The sequence below is a fragment of the Anguilla rostrata genome, chromosome 9 (assembly GCF_018555375.3).
Source record: "Anguilla rostrata isolate EN2019 chromosome 9, ASM1855537v3, whole genome shotgun sequence".
NCBI classification, from domain to species: domain Eukaryota; kingdom Metazoa; phylum Chordata; class Actinopteri; order Anguilliformes; family Anguillidae; genus Anguilla; species Anguilla rostrata.
The window spans coordinates 49689147-49699610 of NC_057941.1; positions in this window are offsets into that span (position 1 = coordinate 49689147).

The following is a 10464-nucleotide window of genomic DNA, read 5'->3' on the forward strand; positions in this document are numbered from 1 at the left end:
AAGAAGAAGAAGAAGAAGAAAAAAAAAGAGCAAACGTGTTCCTAGCGGCCGTGACTGCTGTCTTCGCTTAGTGCCGGGGTTGTGAACGATGCGGTACCGTGACGCGATGACCGAAGAAGTCTCAGAGTATCGTGCCTTTTTCGAATTTACGCCGACCCTGTTCCCGATGCGCTTGGCCGCGCCGTACCGTTTCGTCTGCTTATCCTCGTTTCGCTGCTGGCGCTCTCAGCAACTGCCTTTTTTTTCCGGGGGAGAGATACGGGATCCTTACATGTGAACCGCGTGAACCTGTGCGCTCTCGCGGGCGCGTGCGAATCCAGCGTTCAGCCGAGGAGGGGAAACATAATGACAAACAGAGCAATAGATGTTTTCTGAAAGTGGAACGGTTAAAAATGAGACACGTAAAATAGGGGGGGAAAAAAACAAAGAAACAAGAAAAAAAGTCATGTTAGAGTGTTTTGGTATTACACTGTTTTCAGCTGGGGCACCATGGTTGGGCGGTTCGGGTCGGGGCAAGTTAGAACAATTCCAAGGGCCCTAGCTGACAGGGGCCCTCAAAAAATATTAGAACATAGGATTTTCCCGAGTGGTGGGGCCCAATGTGCGATCTTTTCATGGGGCCCAAAATTCCTGGTGTTTTATGGTGCCCCTGGTTTTAGGTGCAAAAGAGGAGTACTGGGATTCTAGTTTTTCAGTCTTAACTGAAATAGAACCCTGGTACTGGGATTCTAGTTTTTCAGTCTTAACTGAAATAGGACTCCATCAATATAAGTGAGAGGAAGTTCACTCAGGTCTAACAGTCTTCTCGTCTGTTTTCTGAAGGCTGGGTCATCCATTAAGGTCCTACTACTCTGGAGATGTAAATATTACAAAGACACGGCATCAGCGAAGCCAAAGCTCATTAATTTGATCATGTAAATATTTATCCGCGTTAGAGAGTTTATTGAGAAACTCCTAGCTGAGGTCTTATAAGACGACTCCTTCTACAAGAGGGGTCCACAACCCTGGTCCTGGAGAGCTGCAGACTCGTTTGGTTTTTGTTATGACCATAAAATCAGCAGTTGATTTAGACTCCAAGAATCCAAGATGACGTAACTGTGTGATCAATAGCTTTCATTGATCACTGGTTGCTGAATAGTAATGAAAAACACAACCACCTCCTAGCTCTCTAGGACCAGGGTTGGGGGTGCCCCTGACTGCCTGCAGAGAGGTTTGAGTGTGATTCCCCCCCCCCCCCCTTTCCTTATATGTTGAAAGTAACCCTACAAAAAATGACATGCCAGTCATGCAGAATGCTCACGGCCTTCGGGATATTTAATACGTTTCTGTGCTTTTCCGCATTCAGCGGGAACACAATGAATGGGGCTGAATGTAAATGTGCCCATTTTCCATTTACTCTGTAGAACAGGAATTTCCATATTTTTTCACCTCTAGTTCCAATTAAAGCTCATGGTCCTGTTTTTAAAAATGAAATAAAATAAAGAACAGGTGCGGGGGGGGGGGAAGATAATGTTACAAAGAGGAGAGGAGGGTACGTCCACGGGTGAAGCTCGCGTTCGTTTAAATTATTCCCTCTTTTTCCGTCGGTCTTGCGGGAACGTTACCGGCTGCTCTCCTTGCGTGTTGCCCCCGTTTGGTCCAGAGCAAGGTTGAAGTCTGTGTGCTCTCCTTACTCCCATTTAAAGCCGGCCAAAAAATCACATGTCCAAGATCACATAGAGGAGCCAAGATGCACAGATGAACCACGGTCTTTAATGGTGGCACCCACCTCCTCTGAATGCCAGGCCCTGAGGCTAGCCCTTCCTTTTGCAGCGCTGTGTTTTGGGTAAAAACAAAACGATCACTAGTTTACAGAACATACCCTTGCTGTCTCCCTCTCTCTGATTTAAACGTTCATCCTTTCTCTACACACGTCTCCTTCCTTTTCATCCTTTTACTATGACTCTCACTCGCCCTCTTTCTTTCACGCTCATGTTTTCCCCCCCTCTGTCCGTTCCTTTTCCCATGTCTTGTACACTGTATATTTATCTTGTACCTTGGCCCATGACGGACATTATTTCCTATAGGAAAGCCAAGTTTTGAGCCGTTACACAGCGTCAACAATGATGTATGCAGTAGGACCGAGCGTTCGTCCACTAGCTCCTGAGTGCTACGTAGGAAAAACAGAGCAATGCTGTCCCCAGAGGTTCAGACCCACTGCTTTGGGGGGGGGGGGGGGGTGACCCCACTGCTAAATTTCGGAAAGTAAAAGCTCCCCCTCCTCCAGCAACGGGGGCTTGGGCTTTATCTCCAGTGTCAGGCCCAAGTGCTCAAGGCCTTAGCAAATCAGGCCCAAAGTGCTTTAAAAGCACACTTTGGGCTTGTAGACCAAACATTTAAAAAAGAGCTTTTTCGTGATGGGTTCTGTTCTTTATTTTTCTCCAGTTAATAATGATATTCAGCTGTTCCGTGATGTCGACGACACTGATGATGATGATGATGATGATAATGGTTATTTTTATTTAATTAGTTCTGTTCTAGAATAATAAAACCAGCGTCAAAAAACTCTCGGTAGTAATGAGATCAATCATGAAATGTCAATACCACAGTTGACCTTTTACTGAGAATAGCTTTTTGCTTTGCTTCTCTTTCTGCAAAGGAAATATCTTAGTCTGGCGGTCTCGCCATTGGCCTGGACTGCCTCATACCACCCTGTAGAACAAATAAAGAGAAAGAAAATCGAGTTCACGTGCACTGGAAGAGTAATAAAAGTTCCTTATTTTGTTCTCCAAATGATCTGGAGTGGATCAGAGTGGGGGGGTGGGGCGGGGGTGTCTTCAGCCATCAGCAGTAAAAACTGAGGCGACCGAGACATCTGTTCGCTAACTACCTGCCTGACAGCAAACTGGCAAATCCGACCGCGAAAGCCGTCACACGATTTTAACACGTACTCCGTTGGTACGGTAACCGATAGCTTTAATCAGCGTACGATCGCCGCGCGTGTGTGCCAAAACGACGAAACAAAGAGAAGCCATTTTCTAAATTCCATGGATGGAAAAGTTCTAAAAAGAAAAAATAAAAGCCTTTTTCCTTATCGCGACTCTCCATCTGCGAAGCCGTTAAAATTTTCAAAAACGTTTCGCGTTCCGCTTGCTTCAGTAGGTTCCGAATGAAAGCGAGGCAGGTTATTATTCTTCGAGGCTCGCGAGCTCACGTGGTTTGTTCTCCTGCCAAAGGGGTCGTCCGCCGGTAACTGAAGAAAGAGCGTCTCTCTCTCTCCTAAAGTCGCCGAAACCCGCCGTGCGCTAAGGAGCGCTCGCGCGCTAGACAAGACGAACCCCGCAATTTGGACGCTCGAATGAAAGAGGTCGCGAACAGAGTCGCGTTTCCGAGGTCTCAAATCACCGTTGGTGTAAAAACCGTTGGGCGGAGGGTTGATTGACAGCTGAGGCGGTGATGTATACACTGACGGTAAGAGAGACCGAAAATCAAAACCCGTTCTGTGCGTTTATCCTCCTGAAATGATCCCCAGGAAGTATATTTAGTCCTAAGTGAACAGTCCTGGAGTTGCCTTCTTTGAAGACGGCTCCAGCAGGATGATATATTTAGAATGAAGTCCCTGCTCACAGTACATAACCAGGCGTTTGCACACGATTCTAGCCATAAATTAGAGCCTGTCCAAGCCCGGGCGTTGTGATGTTAAATTGGACGCTTTCCCTGACGCAGAAGTGCAGAGGGTGGACTGCTGCACAGAACCTGGCCACGAACATGGCACATGCACACATGTGTACACACGCACACAGACACATACAGACACACACACGCACACATGCATGTACGCTCACATGAACCCGAACACACACAGACATACCCGCACACACCTGCACACACACACACACACACACACACACACACACACACACACACAAACGTACCCACACACGCTCACGCACACACACACACACACACAGACACAGACACCTACACACACCATACAACCCCCAACAATCATTCTACCATTGCATCTGTGACTCTCATATTAATATTCTTACACAACATTGCAGTTTTTCTAACTCTTCACTAATCTCTGATGCGGTCTCCGCTGCGCTTGGTTAGCGTCGCTGAGGCCAGAGCTGATGTGAGCAGACACAGCCCCGCATGGCTTCCTCCCCCAGATCACAGGAAAGCGTTTACAGTGACACTGCGCAGCGCACCACAACGATCTCCAGAGGAGGAGGAGGAGGAGGAGGAAGAGAATGAGGGAACAGAAGATCGAACGAAAATATGAGAATAGCAAAAGCCCCCGCTGGGCCGGGGAATCAATGTGGGCAGCAATGCAATGCTTCTCAATGTGCTGTGGCACTGGATTTCTATTTGGCCCAGAGGGAAGAGTGCCCTCTACTGGCCCCCAAAGACATTTGCAGTAGAAATTTAAGTTCTGAGCATCATCCGACTACTAGCCAAGACCACACCTGTTTTGTGTCACCACTTTACAGAGTGGTCTGGCTGCTTAGCTTCAGCACTTTGACGTTATAGGGTACAGGGTAGTACTGCTGCTTTGCTTCAGCACTTTGACATGCGTAGGGTGGTACGCAGTAAAATGTCCAGTGTTAATTCAACTCCTAAGAGACAGCATTCCCACTCTGGAACGTCTAAAGAGTTGAATGAACACTGTTAGAGTTGAATTGACACTAGACATTTTACTGTGTATGGCTGCTTTGCTTCAGTACTTTGACATTATAAGGCACAGGGTGGTATGACTACTTAGGTTCAGCAGTTTGACCTGTGTAGGCTACAGGGTGGTATGGCTGCTTAGCTTCAGCAGTTTGACCTGTGTAGGCTACAGGGTGGTATGGCTGCTTAGCTTCAGCAGTTTGACATAACTAGGCTACAGGGTGGTAGGGCAGCTGTGACCTGGGCCACTGGTTCCTCAGTGCACCTCGAGACCACCGTGCCTGTGTGTCAGAGGATCAAGGACAAGGGCGTCTAGGACTGAACCCAAAAACCAGCGCAGGGGCACAACTCTGAGACTGGAAAACAAGACAAACGACTGAAGAAACCGTTGGAGACCGAGACAGGGACAGAGTCGTTCTCAGACGAGGCACATCTGAGGTCCCGGCACCCAGACCAGAAGTGGCATCCGGGCCCCGGTCATGATTGACCGTCGCGTAAACGAAACCCAAGCAACCGGCGGAGAGATCAAACGAACGCTGTGGTTTAAAAAAATGTGTTTATTTTCTTCTCAATGAAACGTGGAAGTGGAAAAAGGCGCCGTTGCCATGGACACCATTTTCGCTGCATTGATTTTTGATTTCTTGTTTACTCTGACGGACGCCGGCCCGATCTCCGCTTGAAGAGTCAAAGACGGGAAAGCCCCTCTCATCCGCCTGTGTGGCCGGGACGCGGGAGCGACGGTAGAACGAGGGTTTTCCTAAATATCCTAAATCTACAGACCGAAAGGATCACCGGGAGTTTTTTTCCACTGCCCTCCAGAAGCCACAGACGCCATCGCCGTGTTGATCCTGCGCTTCCGTCGCCATGCCAACCCATGCCTCCGTTTAGAAGCTGAAGAACCAACCCCCCGTCACACGTTACCCTCGAGGCGATGGAAACTGGAAAGTAAACTGAAAAACAGAGTACAGCGAGCGAAAAGGCTGCCCGCTTCGATATCCGTGCGGGACGTTGATTGGGGAAACCCTTTCCAGATCCTGAAGCGCGCCAAAGAGTTCAGTTTTTGCGTGGAGACTGTCGGTTGGACCAATGAAACGTCGCTGGCGAACGATGAGACGCGATCGCAATCAGCTCGGTTGGACGTTCTCAGAAAACACACCGACACCCAGACCACACTTGGCATCGCTGCTCCATACGATAAGGGTTCTCACTCTAACTGGGAAAGGAAAAATAAGGAGTAACAACCCAAGTTGACGGTTGCGTTGTTTTCCCGCTGTGCCTACTCTAATGGTTTCCTTGTGTGGTCTCAGGAATATGGGGAGGAAAAGTGTTGTTACATTCAAGATCAAATCTCGTATTACGTAGAAGCAGCGCACTCAAACAAGTACTTTTACTGACTGCTTTTTAAAAAGTGGCGTGATTACCAAGAGATAAGATAGGAATATCAATTAAAATACAAACTGTACAGGGAAATCGTATAGAAAAATATGTGAAACAACAACATAAGACCACAAAGGGGGAGATCAGTAGTTTTATCTAGGGGAAAACAGGCTGGGTCCATGATTTAAAACAAAAATTGAGGACCTTGCCAGGTTTGGGGCTGATTCAAAGTATGACGGCAGCTTCTGAAGTCAATTCCAGGATCCTCCAAACAGAAACCAACCCCCCCCCCCCACCCTTCCCTAAATCCTTGGGCCCCGTGTTATAGGAGGTAACTACAGACAGATTACTAACACCATATGAATGAATGAATGAATGAATGAATGAATGAATGAATGAATGCCCTCCTACTGAAGCAAGGGCTTTTAAAATCCCACCCAAAATACGTATCTGAAAGTGGCAACTGCACAGAGGAGCCTGATCAGCTTGATAACACGTGATAACTTCACACATCAAACATGTGCACCGTTGATGTCACAGAGCAGTGATGTCATCGCAGTTCTCTTCCCAAGCGCTACTGAACCCAGACCCTCCTGGCCTCCATGGAAAGACTAGCGTCTCATCCATCCCCCTTTTGTTTTTTTGTTTTTTTTTACATTTGGATCACACTAATCAGAATGTGCTCTCATAGTCCTGCTCCTGGAGCCAGCGCTGGAGATGACGTACAGGGTGAAATCAGTCCACCGGGCCATCTATCTGCTAACACTGCGTGCGCCTAACAAGCTAACTAGCCAGCCATAAATGTGCTTCAGTTATCAATAATCAAAACCACAGAACAAGTTTCTGAATAGGAATTTGAATAGTAAAATGCAGTTTGAAATTGTCTATTCCAGAACACAAGTTGGGAAATACGTATTTGACTCGCGAGGACTGAGGAGAGCCTGATGGTGTTTTTCAGCGTCCCAAGAAAATGGACAATGAAATCGTTATGTCAGGAAGTTCAGTAGGACCACCTAGCCTGGGTGTGATTGTGGGATAACGTGGGATAACGATTGTGTGAGATTTGCGATTCGGTTATTTTCGTTTCTCTCCATTTGCTTATACGTGCAAACGGGAAAAATGACAACAAAACGTCTCTTCCGTGACAGGCAAGCACATTTACACACACACACACACACCGCATGTACACTCGCACACACACTTTAAAGGTCTGAAACAAAAGGGTGATGCAGTGGGTGTTCAGTTAAACCTCGAGCTCACAGTAGTAGCCCCGGAACTCTTAGGATGTTATGATCAGACCGGCACAGAGGCGCCCTGCATATGGACACACAGACAGGGGGACTGAACTGTGACAGGGGGCCGGATTATCCAGCAGCCCAATAAGGACATGGGTGTGGTAAGAGGAGAGAATTGACCCCCCGGATGAGCGGCCAGCTCCGCCTGCCTGCGCTACGTCGCGCGGTAAGTCACGGCGCGTTAGCGTGGATGGGATGCAGGAGGTGAGGGTGTAGCCCGTCTAACGGGTCCAGGAGCTTGCTGCGTGACCCGCTCCTGAGGCGCTACCTCCCCGAAAAGTGTGGACAGCGTTCGCGTGTAAAGGGATAATCAAAATCAATGTCTCCCTCTCGCCAAGTTTCCTTCCCCTCACTGCCGACCCTCTTTCTAAACTACTTCTTCGGTTGTTATTCTCCACGCTGAAGACAGTTCAGCGTTCCTGGTTTCCAGAGGCTAGACATAGCAATGCTACGGACGAGGCGCAGGGCCGTTGAATCTCGCTCTTCAGAAGAACGAACGGGGGGAAAGTAGGATTGAGAACAAAGTAATAAAAAAAAAAAGATGACGGTCTGGATTCGATCAATAATCATTCCTTAACTTTGTTTAAACTAACGGCTAAATATCGAGTCTTGGTTTATTTTCATTCCGGAAATTCACAGTATCGGAGCGTTCAGTAATAATCCAAATTCCAAAACAACATTTGAATTCAATCACGAGCCAAAGTTGAGGACAACCGTTGAATGAATTCAGTCTGACAGTTCAGGGAAAATTTACAGAGTCCTAATGTGACTCTGTAAGTCTGTGTGTTTTCACTTCTATGGCTGTTTTTTTTTTCATAAGATCTAGGTAATACATTCCTAAGCTGTACCTTGCACCTTAATAAACGCTACACAAACATTCACAGGCATGCGGTGTGTTGCCACCAATGCAGCCAAGTGACATTACCATGACATACCAAATGAAACACACTGCATGGTAGTCATTGGCATATGCATTCATTAATGTCTATGCAGACATGTATCTATGTAGGCCCTATGTAGTGCTTATGAGCATGTTACATAGAGCTTATAAAAGACCATACAGAGAAAGTGTTTCCATTTTGCTTCCATAATTACTCCACAGCGAACCTTTTTGGCTTCCAGAACATAAACATTCATAAACATTCTCAACATGTGAACGTGTTGCCTAGAATGCTATTTTTGAATAGCAAAAAACATTACAGGAGTGGTCTGCACATGCTATTCAACTGTGTAATCCCATTTTTTAAAACAATGAACTTCATATGTAAATTTTATCAGAAAAGTCGACAAATCTGACAATGACATCTGGAACATTTAAAAAGAGTTATTGACACGTATCTTCTGCAGTAGATCTGCTGGGTCCATGCGGTTGTTATTGAGACACCAAATCTTCTTAAACTCTGACTGAGGTCTGTCTTCCCTCTCAAAAAATCAACATTTAGATCTCTCAGCAGAGGAGCGGCAGAATGATTTCTAGAATTTTCCATCCCAGATCTGTCCCCACTCAATAATCTGTGCCCCCCTAGCCCTCCCCCAACCCAGAAGAACAAAGCTATGGAGGCTCTTCTGCTCCCCCAGAACCCATTTGAAGAGAAGATACCAAAAAGACAACTCACCTCCGAGAAAACAGCCGTGTCTTGAACACAGATGCCTCGTGTTTCAACAGGACGGGGCCACAAACACGATTCGATATCAACAGTGTCAAAGGTACAGATGGGAAGAGAATAACCAGCCCGGTTATTATTTCCAGATTTCCTGACCCTGACACCGACCGCACTGCGTTTTGGGTTTTTGAGTTTGTGTGTGCTTCACAATCACGGAGGGGGTTATGGAGGTCCATGTGATGTGTTGAGGTCAATGGAACATTAAAAGCTTATGCATCAAACGCGAGTGAGTGAGGATGAAAGAGCAGGTGTGTGTTCTTGTTTTGTCAGCCGAGGCCGCCACGACCCAAATCAACTGCTCTTTTGTGGGTGTTGATAAAAAAAAAGAAGAAGAAGAACTTAATAAAACAATAAAATGTGTTGAAGTTGCTGAGTGCTAAATGTATTTCTGGAGGAAAATGGCTTCCAAAAAAACTCGGGTTAGTGTTAGTGTTCCGGCATTTTTAATAAAGATGCACACCAGGCTTTATTGGGAGCCAAAACAATCCTGACCGGACCACACACCCCCACATCCCAACCAAACCCCCCCAGCCCCCACCCCCACCCCCCAGCCTCCCTTCCAACTTCACCCTCATCTTCTGAGGGCCGTATCCACCCACCCCCTGCCGAAACATCAGAGGGAAAGAAATCCATGTGTCAAAAACAGAAAAGGAAACATTTCAGTTTAGGACTGCTGCACGTGGGGAGCAGGGAGCTGTTTGGCGGATTCTCGTAAAAAAACAAAAAAACAAAAAAACAAAAAACAGGCCTCCTGGACTTTATGGAACACTTTAAAGGTCCAGTTCAAACACCTTTTTTCCTGCTTTTAAAGTGTAAATCAATCAGAAAGCATACAGTATATATAAAGATATATACTATAAACGTATGAACAGGGAAATAATAATACACATCATTTCTAACAGGAGATCTAGAGATCTGACACAGTATGTCCTTTCTGATTGGACAGTCACTACAAGTTCACATCTGATTGGTAACCCACTGAGTGGTCACGCACTGCTGATTGGTTAAAATGCCCTCCAAATGACCTACACCAAATTTTCTGTAGCGGGCAGTTTAAGCTTTTTTACTGCTTCCAAGATAAAGAAACTCATTTTAAAATCTCAATTGAGCAAAATAGACTTCATGCTATAGTATTTGCTTTATTTAGTTTTGTTATTCAATTAAATAACATAACCATTAATATATACGATTTCGATTGAGCGGGGTTTTTCATAATTCATAAAAACATCAATTATGACTGTCTTTCACCTTTTAGTAACCCAGGCCGCCTCTCATTTTCTCGCAGGTGAAACTCAAAGCCCGTCAGAGAAAATGCGTTCGGGCGATGAGAAGATGATACATCACACGGCCCTCAAAGACGAGTATGAAGGAGATGGGAGAGCGAGAGTCGAGTTGCAGAGAAATCTCATTTCACAGCGCCGCACCAGATGATAAAAGAACGTCCCTGTTTTAGATTATGGCGACGCGCCTTGCTT